The following is a 21289-nucleotide window of genomic DNA, read 5'->3' on the forward strand; positions in this document are numbered from 1 at the left end:
TGGTCGGGAGTCTTGGCGTCACTTTCGGAAGCTCTGGGTCGCGTCGTACGTTCAACTGACATTCGGCACAAGAACGGGACAGGTTAGGTTTATTATAGAACCCATGCAAGGTAACGTAAACCGATTTGTTCAAGTCCTATCCCGTGACCAGTCGGCTATCCTAACCTTGCCTAGAAGTTACGTGGGATCTGTGGTGGAAGTTTTCCTTGAAAGCAACAGCGTTTAGAAATATCAATGATCAAAATGAAAACGAATAACGACTGTTTGAGAATTAAACCAAAGTTTGGTCTTTGAGTATTTATTTACATTTGCAAATGGAGAAAATACAGTTTCACAAGTGCCGCAGCACATCTGAAAAAGTCTTCTAACCTAAAGTCTAAACATCCACACATCATATAGTGAAAACCTCTGTTAAGCCACCTCTTTAAACGTATCTCTTAGCGTGGCCATAGTTGAAAAGAAGACATCATTACAGTCACACCATTGTCTCACCTTCCCCTCTGCTCCTGTTCTTTTCATTGCCTAAACAACAGTTTATCTCAGGAGACAGAAGGAGACACGGTTCAGACAGTTCTATGGCCTTCTTCACTTTATCTGCTAAAAGTTAAAACAAATGAGAAGCTGGAGTTCCTCAAAAACAAACTCTACTAGGCTGAAAGTTCACGGTTGCCAGCTATTTCACTTGGAGCCTTTTGAATCTACACATGAAGAAGCTAAATCTTGTGGCGTTATAAAACAATCATTAAACTAAATGGTTAAAATAAAATTTGCCACCACAGATCCATAAAAGGTTGGACAAGAACGGGACACAAACTCCGCTCTCCTGGGTGAAAGTCCTGTGTTGTTTGACCCATCCACCCCCCCCAACCTGCCTCCGTACACGGACTTTTGGTCTTTCGTAGTACTCTCTACCGTTGTCTCTTTTAATACTATGTCATCTTACATCGCCGTGGTGGAGCTGCTGCTCTTAAAACGAATAAAATAAATGTATTTTTTTAACACAATGGTATCGGATCGGTACTCGGTATCGGCCGATACGCAAGTTCAGGTATGGGAATCGGTATCGGGAAAGGAAAAAATGGTATCGGATCATCGTTAGGCAACTCCTAGTCTCACATTGCCAGACCTTCCTCCACAGCGCTGCCGAGGAAGGTCTTGCTAGTGCACACGTCATTCTGGGATGGGAGAAAAACGTGCTCTGGTGTATTGGCGCTAAGCGCCGGACGGAGAAATGGTGTCTCTGCAAAATAGCCTCGGGAAGGAACTTGTTTTGGTGGAACATGTGTGTGTTTAAGAGTAGTTTTAGTCGTGCAACAGAAAACTCCAATTGGACAGATAGTCTAGCTAGCTGTCTGGATTTACCCTGCAGAGATCTGAGGAAGGATGCAACGGAGCAATCCCGGAAGTGCAACGTTGTGTATATATAGACTAGCCAATTCTAGACCAAAATAGACATCAGGCAGCTTCGCCCAGTGAAAGCATTTGACATCGAGACAATTGCTATTACATCAGAAACTCGACAAAGTATTCTGGGCAGAAACCCTGCTATGTAGAGTTTTAACAACTTTAAGTCATTCAGGGAGCCACAATCAATCAATGCTCTGACCTGGTTAATCCCTGTCTTAAGAAGACATCTGGCATGTCTCTCAAGGTCGTGATCGGCTATAAAAAATATCAGTTTAAAATCCTAAACTTTGAGCAAACGGACGGTGAAAGTAACTCAAAAGTCATTACCACAAAGTTTGTATTAATTTTCTCAGAGCTTTAAACTGTGTATCTCTCTCTCTCTCTCTCTCTCTCTCTCTCTCTCTCTCTCTCTCTCTTTGTATTGTTGATATTTAAATAATCATGAGGGTTGAATAAGAGTTCATCCACCAGTCTGAGAAAATCTCATTTTGCCTGGCTGACACATACGTGAAAAAGAGAGAAAAATGGCTCTGGATTTCAGTGAGCTGGGGGGTAAATATTTAGGAAACTAGAATTTATTGACCAGTCAAGTCAGTCACTCAACATCGTGATGTTGCTCCTCTGACATTTCTGTGGGGAGAATATCAACTTGGGTATTATATCACTAAGCCTGAGCGTAAACATGCACAAAATTGGAATTGAAATATTTAAACAAGGTTACAGCTAAGGGAATCAAATCTACCTGTTATTGAATGCACATGTACTAACATTAAATAAGAAATAAATAGACGTTTCTACTAGTTTATATCTTGTCTAATACAACTGGAAATGAGTCTAGTCTAGTCACACACTTTGCCGTTTAGTTTGAATAATGTTATATAACTAGCAACAAGTTGTCATTGCTATAATGCTAACGTTAGTACGATGCTACTACTACTAAAACAAATTATATACATATATATATATATATATATATATATATATATAAACTCACCAGGTATACCAACTGCCTGGACATCCATCTGCCAAGCTAGCTGTTAGCATAGCTGTAGTCAAACATCCTATGGGAGTGTTTTTCAGGGGAGGACAGCTATAGATATGTATGATTATAATTATAATGCATGCCTTCACCTTTGTGTCATGGGGGGGGGCAGAAGAATAGCTGGGTACCACATCTGTTTTTATTACCGTTGGGCCCCAGAACGTAGCCTAAATCAGGAACACACACACACGCACACACATAGACACACAGACACACACAAAACAAGGCCATGGTGACATATTTGCTTTTTAACTGTCACATCAAAGCAATGTTCTGTTTCTATCCTCCGGCTGAAGATCGGATGTCCTTTATGATACGAATTTGGCCCACAAATACACAACAGACGACAGAAAGACTGACAGACTCCTGTTTGTTTTTTGTGCTCGGTGGAGCTCCTGGATAAATAGAGAGTCAAAAGAAGCCTGTGTTTGTGTATGTGTATGTGTGAGTGTGTGTGTGTGTGTGTACAGCTCTGCTATGTCTGCAGAATATAAAAATAGATTAAGTTTCTGGGAGGTTTAGTGAGAAAAGTGTGAAAGTCAGTTAGAATAAGAAGCTCAGTCCGTCATTTATAAAAGCCAAATATTGCATTTCATCACTGCAGGGAAAGTCAGGTGGCGGGGATAAAACACCTCAGGAGAAAAAAAGAAGTGAAATTTAGACTCTTTTTTTTTGCAAATGGTTTCCTCCCTGGGTCCCGAAAACACACTTGCAGCTGTAACTGAGCATGTGCAGAAGTTGCCTGCTGGGGTCAAAACAGAAACAGATACTGGGCACGGGTCAAAACTAGATATTGCACATTTAAATATAAATTGGAACAAGTTTTAATACTTTAAAACCCACCCCGACCTATGTGTAAGCTGGCACTCTTAATTCGTGCTTCTGCGGTAGGTACGTGGAGATACCGACCCTACACCGTAGCCTGACGCGCACTTCTCAAAAAATTTAACTACGCGTCGCTCGCCCGTGGCTTGGCAGCGCTGCATTCCCCTCGAGTCATTTCCTGGATCTCCTTCTCCATAAACAACATGAAATCAAGGAGAGGGTTAACTTTTCCTGCTCCCGATCTCCCATAGATTTACCACACACACACACACACACACACACACAGGTGGAGCCTACGCAGAACCATAAATCAGCCTTAATACTTCCTCACCTTACTTCCTTCTTTGACCCTGTGAGAACTACTACGGCCACTAGAGGGCACTGCCACTGTAAACATAGAGTCGCAATTGCTGCTTGAGCAAACGACTTTTGGGAGGGTTTCTCGGGGGGAGGTCGGTCTGCATTGCTTACAGTAAGAAGCTGATTGGGTAGATATGTTTTCAGGGTCTTTAAGCAACTCCCCCTGCACCACCGCCCCACACTCACACCATGACTGATCAAATCTTATGAGCTGCAGTTTTGCAACCATCAGGCAGCACATCAGAAGACCATTAACAGGCTGTGTCGAAGTTAATTTTCGGGATCAGTCAGTCAGGTGATATTCCTCCACGTCTCTCTTTTGTTAATTCCCATCGTTTCCCGTCACTTTTGAGACGCTGTGAAGCTGTTAGTGATGGAAACAAAGCCGGTATCGCTGTGCGGTGCCTCTGATCAGTGTGTCTGTGCTGCACAGTGAATATAAACAGAGCAGTAAAGTGCGGAGAAAAGAGTGGAACGACTTTGTTTCAGCATGGAGTCTTCTGCTAATGGTGCAGGCGATACAATGCCAAACGGAGACAACTGCAGATGGTCGTGTTTGCAGATTAGAGAGTAAAAGCCTCCCCTATGAAAGGGAATGTGGCTGATTATTTATCAGTAAAAGCCTGTTTGACGCTAAAATGTGGGCACGGAAGTGATACGTGGAGTCATGATGATTACGGATATTGTTGCATATATAAATATATTCCAAGTCTGAAAACAAGAGTTAACAGGGCAATTGTCCAGCTTGTATTTACAAGAATACATTTCAATCACAACTTCATTTGATCCAACTTCTAACCCTTTTAACCCTCATATTCTCTTTCCGTCGGATAATTATCGACACTTCATTGAAGCTATTTTGTCGCTTTTGACTTTTTTTTGACGGTTTTAACGCTTTTGATGCTTTTCTCTGACAATTTCGGCTTTTTTTTGGACCCTTTTTAGGACAGTTTTAACGCTTCGGAGGCTTTCTTTGACCCTTTCGACGCACTTTCCTACGTACTCGCGTGCTGTCCTCCTCTGGTTTGCCTGTTTGTAAACCATGAAGTATAAATTATTACCCAATTCTGTGTTACATCTAGGCTTCTAGCCAACTTCATTCAGTTATTTTTGGGAAATTCGGTTGAAAGAAACCCAGATTTCTCATATAGAAACCTTGAAAACAGGTCACATTTGACACGAGGAAATCAGAAGGGTAAATATTCAACATGAACAGATGAAGTCCACGTTTTTATTGGTTGCACCAGACCTTCTTTACACAGCTTTTTGTGTGGACTAGCGACTACTTTGTGGAAGCTAATGGGGATCCAAATAAAGAATGTAGACCGGACAGTGTTTGTGATATCGACTGCACCACGGCCTCCCCTGGAGATGGACGGTCGGAGGGCTGAGCGCCAACCACGAGGACTAATGTGGTAATTTGACGGAGAGCAACCGAACGTTCCACTGCAGCGCTCGGTTAATGCGGTGTCCAGCTTCATCTCCTGATTATTAGTGTTGACTGATTACGACAGCTTTTCTGGGAGTTTAATTCCCACTGCTGTTTGTTCTCTGCCGCTGTCGGAAAAAAACCTCCACACACACACACACACACACACAAAGAGTTCTTTTTCTTTTAGTTGGTACAGTATGTTATGACAGCGTTATCCTCATTTCTCCCTTTCTATTTCAGAATTTGAATTGCTTTCATTTCTAACCCTGCTGTATAAGATAATGCTGCGTTCCAGGGAGCTCGTAACTCGTGTTTTCACGACCTTCTACCGGTGAAAGCGCCCTGGAACGGCAGTCAAACCTGTAACTTACTACCTGTGAACTGGTACCAGATGGTTGTACTCCCAGTTACAGTTTTTGACGTCTCACACACACACATAAACAACAATGGCGACCCCCTGTTGATGCTGTACAGACGCCGGTGATTAACGCTGAGAAATAGAAATAAATAGACATAAATAGGCAACGTAAAGTAATTCCGCACATTGTAATCAAAACAATTCACATACGATTGTGTAATACTACAGGTTATGTTTATTAAATGAAGCCCAAAATATGTCGCCGACTAGAAATTGCTAGAATCAGCTAGCGCTAGCTAACGCCATTGTAGGTAGCCGCTAGCTAACGCTAACGTTAGGCAGCCTAACCTGAACCCTGGAACGCTACCAAGGCGTGAGTCGAGACTTGAAGTCGTAACTTAAGGGCTAAAAATTGTGTCTGGAGCGTAGCATAAGATACACCGTAAATAGCTCACGTTACTGTATTGTGTTGACAGTTAAATCTTTACTGCGTAACTTTTTGATATTAATGAACGTCTGCTACATTCAAGCCGTTGCCAAATGAGTTTCTACAAAGCTAATTAAGACTATCAGCTCCACACAACTCTCTCTGGATGTCTCAGTAGGACTATGTTCAGCAGATCGTGGCGTCCGGTGACTTTCGCGCGCAGAAACTGCAGTGAAGATAATGACATCTTCTGAAGAGTCCGTCATGTTTTTTTAATCCTCCGAGTCCTCCTTGGCTACTAGCAACTGTGTGGAGGAGACAATCACGGAAGGCTTGTGTCACGTGGACGCGCCAGTGTTGTTGTCATTACTTAGAATTCCTCATGGGGGAGACAGAAACTACGCACTATAGCTTTAAATTTAATTTAATATTGTATGTGGTGTTTTCTTTTGCAGGGTGCAAATGTTCCACCAAAACAAGTTCCTTCCTGAGACTATCCTGCAGAGCCGCTGTCGCTGCGTCCGGAGCTCAGCGCCTCCCAAGACGAATGTGATTGGTTTAACCCTCCTGATGTCCTCGGGTCAAATTTGGAACCTGACTCCACCAGATATCGGCATATGCATCTGGGAACTTTCCGTTGGAGAACTTTTGGGAAGGGGGCAAAAATCCTGGTTAGCTGATTGGATAAACCATCTGTCCATCACCACCTATAGTTGGTGATAGACGGGCCAAATCAACCAATCAGATCAAACTCTTGACGAAGCCAGTCGGGAGAAGAGCAAAAACATATTTTCAAAACCAACGCTGATTGGTCGGTCTTTTGGGGAACGGCTCCAAATTTTTTCTATCTCAAGATGCCAGACTGATCTGCGAGTGGAAAGCTGGAGCTCGCCAGATATGGACGGTCTCACGAGGCTATCAAATTTGACCCCTTTTAAAAATGTCTATATCAGAAATATGGGTTTCTTTTTAACCAAATTACCACAAAAAAAGGATGGATTCCATACAACGCACGTTGCAAATATAATTGATCACTTTAATTGAATTTCGGGTGAAAATTGAAATGGTTTCAAATCAGTATCCTGACTAAAGTCATCCACTCAACATACGTAGTGAAAACTAAAAAGAAGTAGGAAAAAGGGACGAAAATGTCAAGTGTCGAAAAAAGTTTTTGACCCCGGGAGGACTACACAAGGGTTAAAGAAACGCAAACAACCCAGAGCATTTTTTTTTCTCCTATCCCAGAATGCATCTGTGGTGTAGCCAGACCTTACTCCACAGCGTGGTGGAAGACAGAGCTGACGATGCGAGACTACCCTGAACCGAACTGCCAGCCTGATCACCACCCTAGTCACAAGACAGACCGTCTTCACAAAACATTAGAATGGTAAATCAACTTTATCTAAATGAGCCCAGGCATTTCCCTTTCTCCCGCAGCAGCAGTATAAATCAATGCTGTGATTACAGCTCTGCGGTCATAAATAAGCACAGCTAATCTGCGGCAATAAACATTTCTTCAGCTTCTTTTTTCTATTCAAGGAAACTTGCTTCTTTCCAAACCTTTTAAATTACAATTTATCTCTGAAATGAGCCATTAAAAGTGGCTATTTTTCACATAAAACGGAGATAGGATTTGGCTAATGGAACAACTTTTATGGTGGTTGTGGGTGTGAAAACATTAGGACCAATACATCAGCCTGCCTATTAGAGCAGGAAGTAAGGTGATGATGTATGAGAGCGCCAAATTTGTGCTTAAGGATTCAGGTTTGGGTCAAACCTAAAGCAGTGCTGGTTCTCAAACTTTCAAGAACGTACCCCATGTGGTAGCTCAGTTGGTAGAGCGGGCGCACATATGTGGAGGATTGCTCCTCGACGCTCGCCGGTTCAACTCCGACCTGCGGCCCTTTGCTGCATGTCATTCCCCTTCTCTCCCCTTTCATGTCTTCATCTGTTCTGTGGAATTAAGGGCCTAAAATGCCCCAAAAAATAATAATGTACCTCATTTGAATTATGTTTTTAAGCCAAGTACCCCCTGAGCAGCGATAGATTTAACAAACAACAGCCATGTAACTGAAAAACATGTAAATGCTGATGAAAAAAGGCAACAAAATAAAAAAAAAAATGTAAAAAGTCGGTAGAAAGAAGGAAGCAAGGAAAGAATAGGTGGAAAACAGCAACAAAAACTTCGTAAAAACCGACAGACTTGTAAAAAAAAAAACACAGTAGAAAGAAGGAAGACAAACTTCGAAAAAAGTGACAAAATCCTTGAAAAAGGCGGAATTGTTTTTTGAAAATAGCGCCAAAAACTTCGACAAACTTGGAGAAAAAAGAAGACAGTAGATAAAAGGAAGGAAGGAAGAAAGGAAGGAAGGAACAGATCAAAAATAGTGACAAAAAGTGACAAAAACGTACAAAAAAACGCTCACATACCCCCTGCAGTCCTCCAAAGTACCCCTTGGGGTACACGTACCCCATTTGAGAAACACTGCCCTAAAGGGACATGACACAACTTTTTTTTCATGTGCGCATGGTAAAGTATCTTGTATATCTACGTACTTCCGCTAAATTTTCATTTTCCTTCAGTACTACGTCTGGGTTTGCGGTATATTCTCAGGTTTTCTCCGGTCAAATCTTTACCGGTCCAATCAGCGAACAGAGGGAGTGGCTGAGAACGATGACGTTAAGGTCGTGCGCTAGTTTGACTTGTAGTTCCGTTATGGCGGCGGCGAAAGGAACTTTGAAGGAGTTGGCTAAGGCTAAGGTGTCTTTACAGGTCTCCCTAAAAAATCAATCAGACAGCTGCAGCTGATTCAGAACGCTGCTGCTCGAGTCCTCACTAAAACCAGGAAAGTGGATCACATCACTCCAGTACTGAAGTCTTTACACTGGCTTCCAGTGCCTCAAAGAATTGATTTCAAAATACTTTTACTGGTTTATAAATCACTAAACGGTTTAGGGCCAAAATACATTTCTGATCTGCTACTACACTATGACCCACCCAGACCTCTCAGGTCGTCTGGGACAGGTCTACTTGTTGTCCCCAGAGTCAGAACTAAACAGGGGGTAGCAGCGTTCAGTTTTTATGCTCCACATATCTGGAACAAACTCCCAGAAAACTGCAGGTCCACCTTTGCTTACTTTTCACTTCTTTTTAAATCTACGCTAAAAACCTATCTTTTTGATGTTGCTTTTCTTTAAATAATCTATTTTATTAACTTTAATTTCTTATACTGCACTGTAACTTTTATTCTTATACTGCACTATCAATTTTATTCTTGTTTTAATTTGTTTATTAATGTTTTAAAATTGTTTTAAATTGTTTTTTAACTGCTCTTTAATGTTTTATGTAAAGCACTTTGAATTGCCCTGTTGCTGAAATGTGCTATACAAATAAAGCTGCCTTGCCTTGCCTTGCCTGCCTAACGCTAGCAATGCTAAGCCGACGTCACGACCAAACGTTAGCGATTGGTGATGGCAGATCCAGAGTGGCTTTGGGCAGATCCAATAGTTTTAAACTTCAACAGAGTACCCGCCTTCAAGGAAGTTAACACTTGTCAATGGAGAGAGGCCAGACTCTCTGGACAAATGAAATGGACCAGAGTCTGGTAGGACCAGGCTAATGGACCAGAGTCTGGTAGGACCAGTGTACCAGAATCTGGTAGGACCAGGCTAATGGACCAGAGTCTGGTAGGACCAGTGTACCAGAATCTGGTAAGACCAGGCTAATGGACCAGAGTCTGGTAGGACCAGGCTAGTGTACCAGAGTCTGGTAGGACCAGGCTAGTGTACCAGAGTCTGGTAGGACCAGGCTAGTGTACCAGAGTCTGGTAGGACCAGGCTAATGGACCAGAGTCTGGTAAGACCAGGCTAATGTACCAGAGTCTGGTAGGACCAGGCTAGTGTACCAGAGTCTGGTAGGACCAGGCTAATGTACCAGAGTCTGGTAGGACCAGGCTAGTGTACCAGAGTCTGGTAGGACCAGGCTAATGGACCAGAGTCTGGTAGGACCAGGCTAGTGTACCAGAGTCTGGTAGGACCAGGCTAATGGACCAGAGTCTGGTAAGACCAGGCTAATGTACCAGAGTCTGGTAGGACCAGGCTAATGTAGCAGAGTCTGGTAGGACCAGGCTAGTGTACCAGAGTCTGGTAGGACCAGGCTAATGGACCAGAGTCTGGTAAGACCAGGCTAGTGTACCAGAGTCTGGTAGGACCAGACTAATGGACCAGAGTCTGGTAGGACCAGGCTAGTGTACCAGAGTCTGGTAGGACCAGGCTAATGTACCAGAGTCTGGTAGGACCAGGCTAATGGACCAGAGTCTGGTAGGACCAGGTTAGTGTACCAGAGTCTGGTAGGACCAGGCTAATGGACCACAGTCTGGTAGGACCAGGCTAGTGTACCAGAGTCTGGTAGGACCAGGCTAGTGTACCAGAGTCTGGTAGGACCAGGCTAATGGACCAGAGTCTGGTAGGACCAGGCTACTGACCCACCTCTTGATGTTGAGTTTTTTCTCTCTCAAGGTTTTTGCTGTTCTCAATACATCCAGGCACTAGCCTAGCTAGTTGGAGATCTCAACCCAAAGTTACGCCCTTGCTTACGTGCCATTCTGCCAGTTCTCACCGCCTCACCATCCCACAAACATTCAGCATTAGCAGCTGTCTGTCTCCTCTCTCTCCTGACCCAAGCCGTCAGTCTTATCCTTCGCTTCCTGACATTAGCTCTCCAAATCTTACATCCGCCTTTGATGCCTCTTTCTCTTCGTCTCCTGGCACCTTGCGAGCAGCCCATTTACATTTAAAAGGGCCCAGAGGACCCTCAGCCTGGCTGTGTAGAGCTCTCTGCTGCCCTGACCTGGATAATATGTGGCTCTTTTAATAACGGGTAATGAAACTTACCACGTCTGCACTTAACACTGATGTCTCTCTCTCTGCCATTCTCAGTTATTCCTTTTCACTTCCCTCATTTTTAATTCCTTTATCTATTTCAATTTGTGCCCGTCTCTTGTCTGTCTCTCTGAGGAGTCTGAGGGGAATCTATAGATGGTAATTATCTGCCTCTCAGACTCGTCTGTCTGCCTGAGACACACAAACGCTCAGCTCTGTCATTTAATTCGATCCCTGAGTGACAGAGAGTGAATCAGCGCTGCCCAGTGAGGACCGATGTGACACTGTTAACACCCGGCTGTCAGAATTGCAATCACTCATCCTTCACTTTCACCAATCGGATGGATGTTGTGTTCGTGCAACTAAGGGAGCGTTTTGGTCGGATGGTCCGGGTTTGTATTGGGTTGGTGTTAAAGCTAATTCTAACTGTGGTGCAGACCAAACAACCGAACTCTAGTCCGCATACGAACAGGGGTCTCGGTTTCAATTTCAAGTGCACTGGAGCAGCAGTTCCCAAACTTTTGCACAACAAGGACTCCTTAACTGACACACAGGGGTCAGCCCTATGTTCTCACAGCCCAATGGTGCCACAGCCCTATGTTCCCACATTTCTAAGATTTTTCTTAAAATTAGGCCCTATGTTGCCACATTTCTAAGACATTTTCAAAATTAGGTCTTGTGTTCTTACATTTCCCTTCATTTTAAGCCCTATCCTCCCACGATTTTCCAAGATTTTTGGAAGCACTTTATAGTAAATGAATGAATGAATGTCTGTGGGAACATAGGGCTGTGAGAACATAGGCATGCTCCCGGGACCACAGACCCCCATTTGTTTTTGTCCCAGGGGCTCCAATCCCAAAAGATATTGCAAGATTTTTTGTCTTTACCAGACTCCATGTAAATAATCAGGACTTTTAGCGTGTATAGAGCCAGCATATCTCCACCAGACTCCATGTAAATAATCAGGACTTTTAGTGTGTATAGGGCAAGCATATCTCCACATGTAAATGGGTGAATTAAGGGTTTATTTCAACCAAACCAGAGTGGTGATTGTTGGAACAGTGGAAAGATGAACCAAGACGGCTTTTGGTAGTTTTATTTAGTTTCTGTCCACTTTGAACAAAGTGTGTTTTACGATGATAAAAGTCCTGATTATTTACATGGAGTCTGGTGAAGTTTGGTGATGGTGATTTCATGTTAAACTAAAAGGATTTTACTCTTTAACTAAAAGGTCTATCTCTGTAGGGATCCTTTCCATAATGTTGTCAGACACTTAGAATAATAATCTGAGCCTGTAAGTGGAAAAAACAGAACTTTTAGTAGACTGAAACTGAAGTTGCAGCTGCATTTGGCATGTCTGCAACAGCAGAGGGTGGTACTGCAACATCAAACTGAAAGTGACCTGCTGTTAAAAGAACCAAATATACAATACAATAGTTGAGAGTCAAGACATTTTTTTTTTATCTTTAAGACAAAATACTGAATAGGAGGGAGGAACACTTAGGTGCTAGTGAAGAAAGGACAAGAACGGAGAGGAGTCTCTGGTAAAATTAGATCATCATTTACTCTGCTCATTACAGCCTGTTTTCCATTTTCCATTGCCAAGGTTACCGATACAATCTGAAGTGTGTGCTGCCTGTGTTTCTCCGCCACACAATTCCCTTTCTTTGTGTTTGATTTCTTTCTCTGCCTCTTCCTTCTTTTCTGGGGGATCATGCATATTTCATGGACATGTACGCCTCTTTTAGCAGGAAATTATATTTGGAAAATTAATAAACAAAAGGGATTTGATTATCCAAACTGAACTCCTCAGTAGAGCTCAAACTTTTTATTTAGAGACCACATGCTTGCAGGGATGTGTCGACAGATTAGCACTATCCCATCGCGTAAAATAAGGACGCTTGGTCATGTGCCTTTGGCATTTGTTATTCACACCAAAAGTCTCCTTTAGTGTCGGGACTCTTGGCATCCTTTGGTGTTTGTTATTCACGGTAAAAATCTCCATCTGGCCAAATAACACATTCAAAGGGTGGGTCCGGCCACATCCACTTCCAAAAGAAATTTCCTCTGTAGCATTCCATTCCACCCTTCCTCCATTCCGTTCACATGCCCCCTCCAAATTACATGAGGTGTGTCCTCCATCCACTCTCCATTGCCACTTCCATACCAATTCCTGTTGTCCTGTTGTCCTGTTGTCCTATGCTTTTGTCTCTCTCTACTACTGTCTCACTACTGTTGTCTCTCACCTACTGTACTATTTGTTCTCCACCTATGTTGTCTCACTGTCTCTCTATGTTGTCTCTCTGCTGTCTCTGCACTGTTGTACTTTTCACTGTCTCTCCTTGTTGTCTCCTGTTTGTCTCTCCATACTGTGTCTCTCTACCTTTCTTGTCTTTTGTCTCCTACTTCTACTGCTGTCTCTCACTGTCTCTGTTGTCTCTACTGTTTCTGTTGTCTCTACATACTGTTGTCTCTCACTGTTGTCTCTACACTGCTGTCTCTCTACTGTGTCTCTACATACTTACTGTTGTCTCTACATACTACTTGCTGCTACTGTTGTCTCTCTACATGTCTCACTGTTTGTCTCACTCTCTACTGTTTGTCTCCATACCTACTGCTGTCTCTCCACATACTGCTGTCTCTCCATACTATTTTCTACTGTTGTCTCTCTACATACCTCTACTGCTGTCTCTCTACATACTCTCTACTGCTGTCTCCCCTACATATACTCTCTACTGCTGTCTCTAAAACTCTGCTGTCTCTCTACATACCACTGTCTCTACTGCTGTCTCTCTACATACTCTCTACTGTTGTCTCTGTACTACTGTTGTCTCTAACTCTACTGCTGTCTCTAACTCTACTGCTGTCTCCCACCATACTATCTCTCTACTGTGTCTCTCTACATACACTCTCTACTTGTTGTCTCCCTACATACTACTCTTTGCTGTCTCTCTACATACTACTCTCTACTGTTGTCTCCTACATACTACTCTCTACTGTTGCGTCTCTACATACTACTCTCTCTGTTTGTCTCTCTACATACTACTCTCTACTGCTGTCTCTCTACATACTAATCTCTACTGTTGTCTCTCTACATACTACTCTCTACTGCTGTCTCTCTACATACTCTCTACTGCTGTCTCCCTACATACTACTCTCTACTGCTGTCTCTCTACATACTGCTCTCTACTGTTGTCTCTCTACATACTACTCTCTACTGTTGTCTCTCTACATACTACTCTCTACTGCTGTCTCTCTACATACTACTCTCTATTGTTGTCTCTCTACATACTACTCTCTACTGTTGTCTCTCTACATACTACTCTCTACTGCTGTCTCTCTACATACTCTCTACTGCTGTCTCCCTACATACTACTCTCTACTGCGGTCTCTCTACATACTACTCTCTGTTGTCTCTCTACATACTACTCTCTACTGTTGTCTCTCTACATACTACTCTCTACTGTTGTCTCTCTACTGTTGTCTCTCTACATACTACTCTTTACTGTTGTCTCCTACATACTACTCTCTACTGTTGTCTCTCTTAATACTACGTCATCTTACAGCGCCACGGAGCTGCTGCTCTGCCCGGTACGTTTCATACAGACGCTAAAGGTGATTTTTGCATCTGTATCTGACGCTGAGAGAGACTGCCTAAGAGTCAGTATTTTACAAGTTGGGAGTGAGAACGGGTTGGATGTGTAGGCGGAGTACCAATGCATCTGTCACTGCGTCAGCGTCATTTAATAAAAAGACAAAGGTGTGTTCTGAACAGTGTTGTGACCAAGTCATCTTAGCTCAAGTCTAAAGTAAGTCTCAAGTAATTTGGTCCAAGTCTCAAGCAAGTCTTGAGTTATATGTTTTTGAAAAAAATCAAGTCAAGTAGTTTTGGTGCCTAAACCTAACCAACTGCGACCGTTTCACAACGTCATTGACTGAGATACGTTCGGTATACAGGCAGACGCCATCTTGGGAAAACAGTCATGACCAGTCGAATGACGAATGCTGTGTTTGACCTATGTTACTGGTTACTGGTTGCATGGCGTTCGTCGTTCGACTGGTCATGACTGTTTTCCTAAGATGGCGCCTGCCTGTATACGTGAACGGTACTTTCTTTGTCTTTATAAACTATCTTTTTAATAAACTGTCTGTACACTTACAAAGTTCTCAATGCTTGTGTTTACATGTAGGGACCCTCATTATGCTACCGTGGAAGTGTGGTGCTATTTTGAGCCTCGTTAGTGGTGTAGAAATAGAGATTTCTTTTTACTTTCGCATGCCCCGACGACTAGCCTTATAAGCTAGTTAGCAGTTTGCGATAAAACTGGTCACATTCGATTAGCATGACAACAAATCCCAGAAAACGGTCGACGCGGTACACGTGTCATCAACCCCTAGGTTTATTTTGCGCCGGAATTGTCCTTTAAGGTTTGCTTTCAAAAGAGATTTGAGGAATTTCCAAAAGCGAACATCAAAGTTTCAGCTTTAGTGCCAAAAGATCTCTTTACACATTGCTCTGAGACAGATTTGGATCTCACTAAATGGAAAGCTGAGTTTGTTCTGAACATTTTGATGTTAAACACACGGAGATCAGTTTTACGCAAATACCTTAAAAAGGTAAATTTAAGAAGATGCGTGAAAAAGACCTTAGACCTCAGAGAGTTAAAATCACTACCGTTACGTTCTCTGGTTTCAGTGTTGTGCCTGAACGCGTTCATTAAACGAAAGTTCAATGAACGCGTTCATATTTTGGGTGAACGTGAACTCAACGTACCGTATTACCGCCTGATGAACGTTACCGTGTGCTCGTTCATTCTGGTGTCTGTGAACGCCACGCTCTCTCAGTTTAACTTCGTCCAATAGGGCGCCAGATTTCTACAGAGCCTTCCAGGCCAAAACCACAGCTAAAACACACCGTAAACAGGCCTTCATATGTAGCGGAAAAAACACCCAATCTGGCAACACCAGCCACCAGTGTCTCACCGGCGCATGTTTGTTTGTTTATTTAGGATCCTCATTAGCTCCTGCATTGCAGGTGCTATTCGTCCTGAGGTCCTTAATGGGTCATCAAATCAAAAAGCAGCGTGGAGGCTTCGTATGATCATTTAAACCAGTTTTAGTTCAGTGAGGATGGGAAAAATCTGACATTTCTGTGCAAACTTTGCCTGCTGGCTTCAAAAAGAAAATCCGCACTTCAGTCACATCCACAGCGAACCTGAAACGTCACGTTGAACTGAAGTTAATTTTTGTAACTGTGAACTTAGTTAAAAAATTTGAAGTATGAACTATGAACTTAACTAGTTCATTTTAAAATTTGTGAACTGAACTTTGAACTAGTTCATGTAGAAAGTGAACTTTCCCAACACTGTCTGGTTTAAATATGAGGTTGTATTTCTGCCACCACTAGGGGGCACTAATTTATAAAACGCTCCTGTGGGAGGACTTGTTGTAGTTCAAGTTGACATCCCCAGTAGTGTGATTAAACATATTTTCTAACTCAATTAGTGTCAAATTTCTTCAATGTGGCAGAATCATTTTTTACCCACAGGCGCTTTTTCAATATCTGGACACCTTTGCTCAGTATCAATGAGCTAATCTTTTCTTCAAACTAAAATATTCCACTGCTCTATTATTAATAACCCTCTTGTTTGCCCGCCTGAGCCAGTCTGCAATGTTTTCTTCTTCAAATGTCATTTTAAAAAAAGGGCAGCTGAGGGAACATCTAGCAGGATGATACAAGCTGGTCCGGGAGGGATTTAAAAAAAAAAAAGACGAAAAAAGGCCTCACTTCTCCCAGTCTCTTCATCTCTTGTCTCTCTCTTTCCCCCTCTGGGATTTAGTCCACCCGACCCAGCGTGAGTACACAAAACAATGCACAGCTCACAGGGTAAACAGTTACTGAGGCAGCAATAAGAAATATCACGGATCTGCTCGGGGCTTAGCCACCATACTGTAAAAATGATATCGCAAAACCAGCATTAGATGTGTGGCTTTTAAACCTGGAATGGGAAGTAAAGAAAGGAAGGAGGATAGGGAGCTTGGAGAGCAAAAAAAGGAGGGAGGGTGTGCATAAAATATGGTGAGAACACGAGGAGAAGGCACAGTACGAGAGGAAAAAGGACATAAAAGAGTTGGTTTGTTTAGTTGCCGAAGCGTGAAATGCAAAACAAATTCCTGTGCATGCAGACGGTGAAGCATAATGTTCAATAAAATAATAAAGGAGGGATGGTTGAGGGAGCGTATCATTCCTGCAGGATCTCCCGGCCTGTGCGCTCCAAACACACCCGCTATCTTCACTAATAAAGAGCAGGCTTCTCTTGTCTTATTGCTCAGCAGTCTTATCAGCTGGCACCAGCACATATAAACCTCCAGATGTACTTTTATAGAGCAGTCATTTATATAAACACATCATACGCAAGACATGCAGCAAATTAAACAGGCTGTTCTCATGAACTATTCGGACATATAGCTACGGAAAGTAAAGCGCTGGAATTTGTATGTATTCCACGTATTTTTTTTGCTGTATGCAGCACGTTGACTGCTGCTGTATGAGAGCGCTGTAGGCCGCGTAGGGAGGAGGTCGGGGTGGAGGCTTGGGTCAGAAAACAACAGGCACGCAAAAACAAATGTCAAACTAAAGACTTCACACAAGAAGGAAAGAAACGGACTGCTGAATGCAAGACCTGCTCCTTGAAGATTTCGTACAGCCAGACTACAACCGCAAACTTCGTTCGTCATTCTGATCAGTAGCTCTGATACTCCACAGCGCTGCGAAGGAAGGTCTGGCTAGTCCACGCAGCATTCCAGGATGGGAGAAAACCGTGCTCTGGTTCAGTGGCATTTCTTTAAACCAATCACAATTCTCCTGGGCCAGACAGAGCCAACCTGCCTCCTCACCTTACTTCCTGCTTTGCTCCTGTCATAACTGCTACGGCCACTATAAACATAAATGAGTCGTAATTGGTTAAACAAACAACATCTGGGAGCATTTTTTTCGGGGGAAGACAGTCTCTTTTGAAAAGAAATTGAAAATCCACATTGAAAGAATTCATAATTCTTTGTCTGAAAAACTATTTAGTGGACCTAGGTCGAAGGCAGCAGTCTATTTATCATCCAAATTGTCAAATATTGTTTTTGGAACTTCTACCTAATAAAGGGTGCTGTATGTGTATCTGTGGCTGTGTAGCAGGGACACAGGACACCTGAAGCAGAATCAATCCTTGTTTCCTGAATCGGTCTGCTCTTCCATCCCGGTGAAATGGCCTTCATCAGCGCAAATCCAATTTGAGTCGCAAAAGATTTTCATTTTTTCTTCTGTCCGACTGACATTGCTGCAGTGGAAGGAGAGAGCGAGACAGACGTGGGACAGAATGAGACACAGTTCAGTGACGATGTTATTTCATTTGTGGTGTCCTGACATATTGCAGTGGTTAGCTTACTGCTGAATAACCCTCAAAATAGCAGCGTGGTATCCTTTCTCGTCTGTCCGTATCTAAACATTCCTGAGCTGCATCTCATGGTGCTCAAATTGCCTCCTCGACGGAAAAAAATCACGGAGAGGAGAAAGGCAAATGTGTTTAAGAGGGATGAGACATCCTTTACTCTAAGGGCTCCTGCACACTGGCTATTTTGGCTCCTATGTTAACAGGTTAGAGCTTGCACACTGCCTGCGTGACATGCCGAAAATGCGTGCATGCTAGAAATAGGACCGACGCCTATTGTTCATGCAACACACACTTTATGCAGCCTATTGTATTCTGTATTCTTGTATTGTATTGAATGTGAAACTGTACGTTGTCCTGCACGCTTGTGCTTTTCTTGGCCGAGGTCGCCGTTGCATGTCCCTGGCCACCCCTGTGCCAAAAAATTATGAATTTATTATTATTATGGTGCCAAAAGCTCAACTAATGTGCGACGCAACTTTCTACACGGGTAAATTAGAGCGGCGCACCCAAACACTGTAGCCTGCCTGCAACGTGTGGTGCTGCTCGGTGAATGAGACAGCAACTGGGCTTGGAGAGAGGAGCTACGATTTCTCCTGCTGCAAGAGTCGAAGGTAAGCAAAACACTTTCATCTCGTAAGTGACTTCTTTGTTCTTGCACATAACATGACATGGTGCTCTTTGGATGCTTTTATATAGGCCTTAGTGGTCCCCTAATACTGTATCTGAAGTCTCTTTTATATAGACCTTAGTGGTCCCCTAATACTGTATCTGAAGTCTCTTTTATATAGGCCTTAGTGGTCCCCTAATACTGTATCTGAAGTCTCTTTTATATAGACCTTAGTGGTCCCCTAATACTGTATCTGAGGTCTCTTTTATATAGGCCTTAGTGGTCCCCTAATACTGTATCTGAAGTCTCTTTTATATAGACCTTAGTGGTCCCCTAATACTGTATCTGAAGTCTCTTTTATATAGACCTTAGTGGTCCCCTAATACTGTATCTGAAGTCTCTTTTATATAGACCTTAGTGGTCCCCTAATACTGTATCTGAAGTCTCTTTTATATAGACCTTAGTGGTCCCCTAATACTGTATCCGAAGTCTCTTTTATATAGGCCTTAGTGGTCCCCTAATACTGTATCTGAAGTCTCTTTTATATAGACCTTAGTGGTCCCCTAATACTGTATCTGAAGTCTCTTTTATATATAGCTTAGTGGTCCCCTAATACTGTATCTGAAGTCTCTTTTTATATAGACCTTAGTGGTCCCCTAATACTGTATCTGAAGTCTCTTTTCGAAATTCAGCCTTGGTGCAGAATTACAGCCACTAGAGCCAGTCCCACAATGAGCTTTCCTTAGGATGTGCCATTTCTGTGTCTGTAGCTATTGGGGAGGAGAGGTGGAGGGTGGGGGGGGTGTGGCCTTGACCAACTGCCACTTTGCTCGTTTGAAAGCCATGATGTCTCTCTCTCTCTCTCATGGGTGGGCCAAATTCTCTGGGCGGGCAAAGCAGAGAAAGGGGAGGTAACCTTGCTCCTTATGACCTCATAAGGAGAAGATTCCTGATTGGTCCATCTGAGATTTCATTTTCTCAAAGGCAGAGCAGGATACCCAGGGCTCGGTTTACACCTATCACCATTTCTAGCCACTGGGGGACCATAGGCAGGCTGGGGGAACGCATATTAATTTTAAAAAACCTCATAAAGTGACATTTCCATGCCATGGGACCTTTAATTGGATCTAAGCAAACTCATCGAAGCAGAAGCGAATATCCAAATGTCAGTATCCTTGCTAGGTCTACACAATGTTGTGATGTTAACCACGTAACTTCATCCGTCTCGGCTGTTGCGCTGCGATAACAAATACATTTGAGTAAAGTAATTAACAGGCTATCTGCATGTGTTAAATAGGGAGGGATGGTTAGGCAACAAAATTTCTATTTCTTCTAATCATGAAACGAGGAAGGGACATAGCGTCCTTTTTTTGTCCCAGTAAACAAAAAAGTGAGAAAAACAGCAGCGAGAGAAACAAATCGAGGTGTTGAGGAGCAGGAAGAGGGGAGAGCCAGAGGAGTCGGGGGAGGTTGGAGAGAGGGCATGTGATGAAAGTGAGGGCTCTGACTCAGACAGGGAAATTCCAGAGGGTGAGGAGGATGAAGAAGAGGGTGAGGAGGAAGAAAACCCTACAGGGACAGAGAGAGAGAGGAACAGCCAGAGGGGCAGCAAGTGGATCCATGTGATCTAAGTGCAAACTACTCGAAGCGTTACAAGGGGGGAGTGTAGCATCCCACAATGTAAAACCCAATTTGGGAGTTCCTCCTTCTCATGTGTTACCATGAGGCAGTGGAATGCCCTTCCCAAGGAACATATTTTATTTACAAATTCTCACACTTTCTCATGCTTAACAAAGAGTTGGTTGTTGAGTTTGCTCACATGTATAAGATACTGTATTTGTGTGGGTGTGAGTATGAGTGTGTGTGTGTCTGTGTGTGTGTATCCTTGTATTAATGAGTGTCTAGAGTTGCATGTACTCTAATGTGCCTAAGCTGCCGCTGAACTGTTTGAGTGTGTGTGCTGGGAGGGGGGAGAGAGAGTGAGTGAGGCTGATGGCGCCCCTGTTTTTACTAAACTGCTTGTTTTTAATTGCTATGGACACCATGCCATTTATATTCCTGTGAAATTTCTATTCAAAATTGTTAATTGGTTTTTAAATTTGTCATACCTGCCCAGGGACTACAGGTGGAAATTAGCAATTGTTGCTATAACCTGGCCCAAGACATATTAAGTGTAATGTTTATTTGTGCATTGTCTCTCTTTCAAATAAATCAATTTCCATTCCATGTGGATCAAGTACTGCACCATCAGGTTTGTGATGAAGAAGGTTCTTCATACTGTGTGTCCTTAAAATGTTGCTTTCTGCAGTAAATTTTTTTTTTGTGTCAATATGCCTCTGTTTCTTTTTTTTAAAGTCCCAGTGTGTAACGTTTGTAGTTGTTCATTATCAAAAATCTGTATTTCCCTTCACAAACTTTGAATTTCATGAACCACCACCATCAATTTCAAGTATTCCTATTAGCTTGGAATTTTACATTTGCGTTTGCATGAACTGAGGTAGACGC

This window comes from Perca fluviatilis, chromosome 16 (genome assembly GCF_010015445.1).
Source record: "Perca fluviatilis chromosome 16, GENO_Pfluv_1.0, whole genome shotgun sequence".
NCBI classification, from domain to species: domain Eukaryota; kingdom Metazoa; phylum Chordata; class Actinopteri; order Perciformes; family Percidae; genus Perca; species Perca fluviatilis.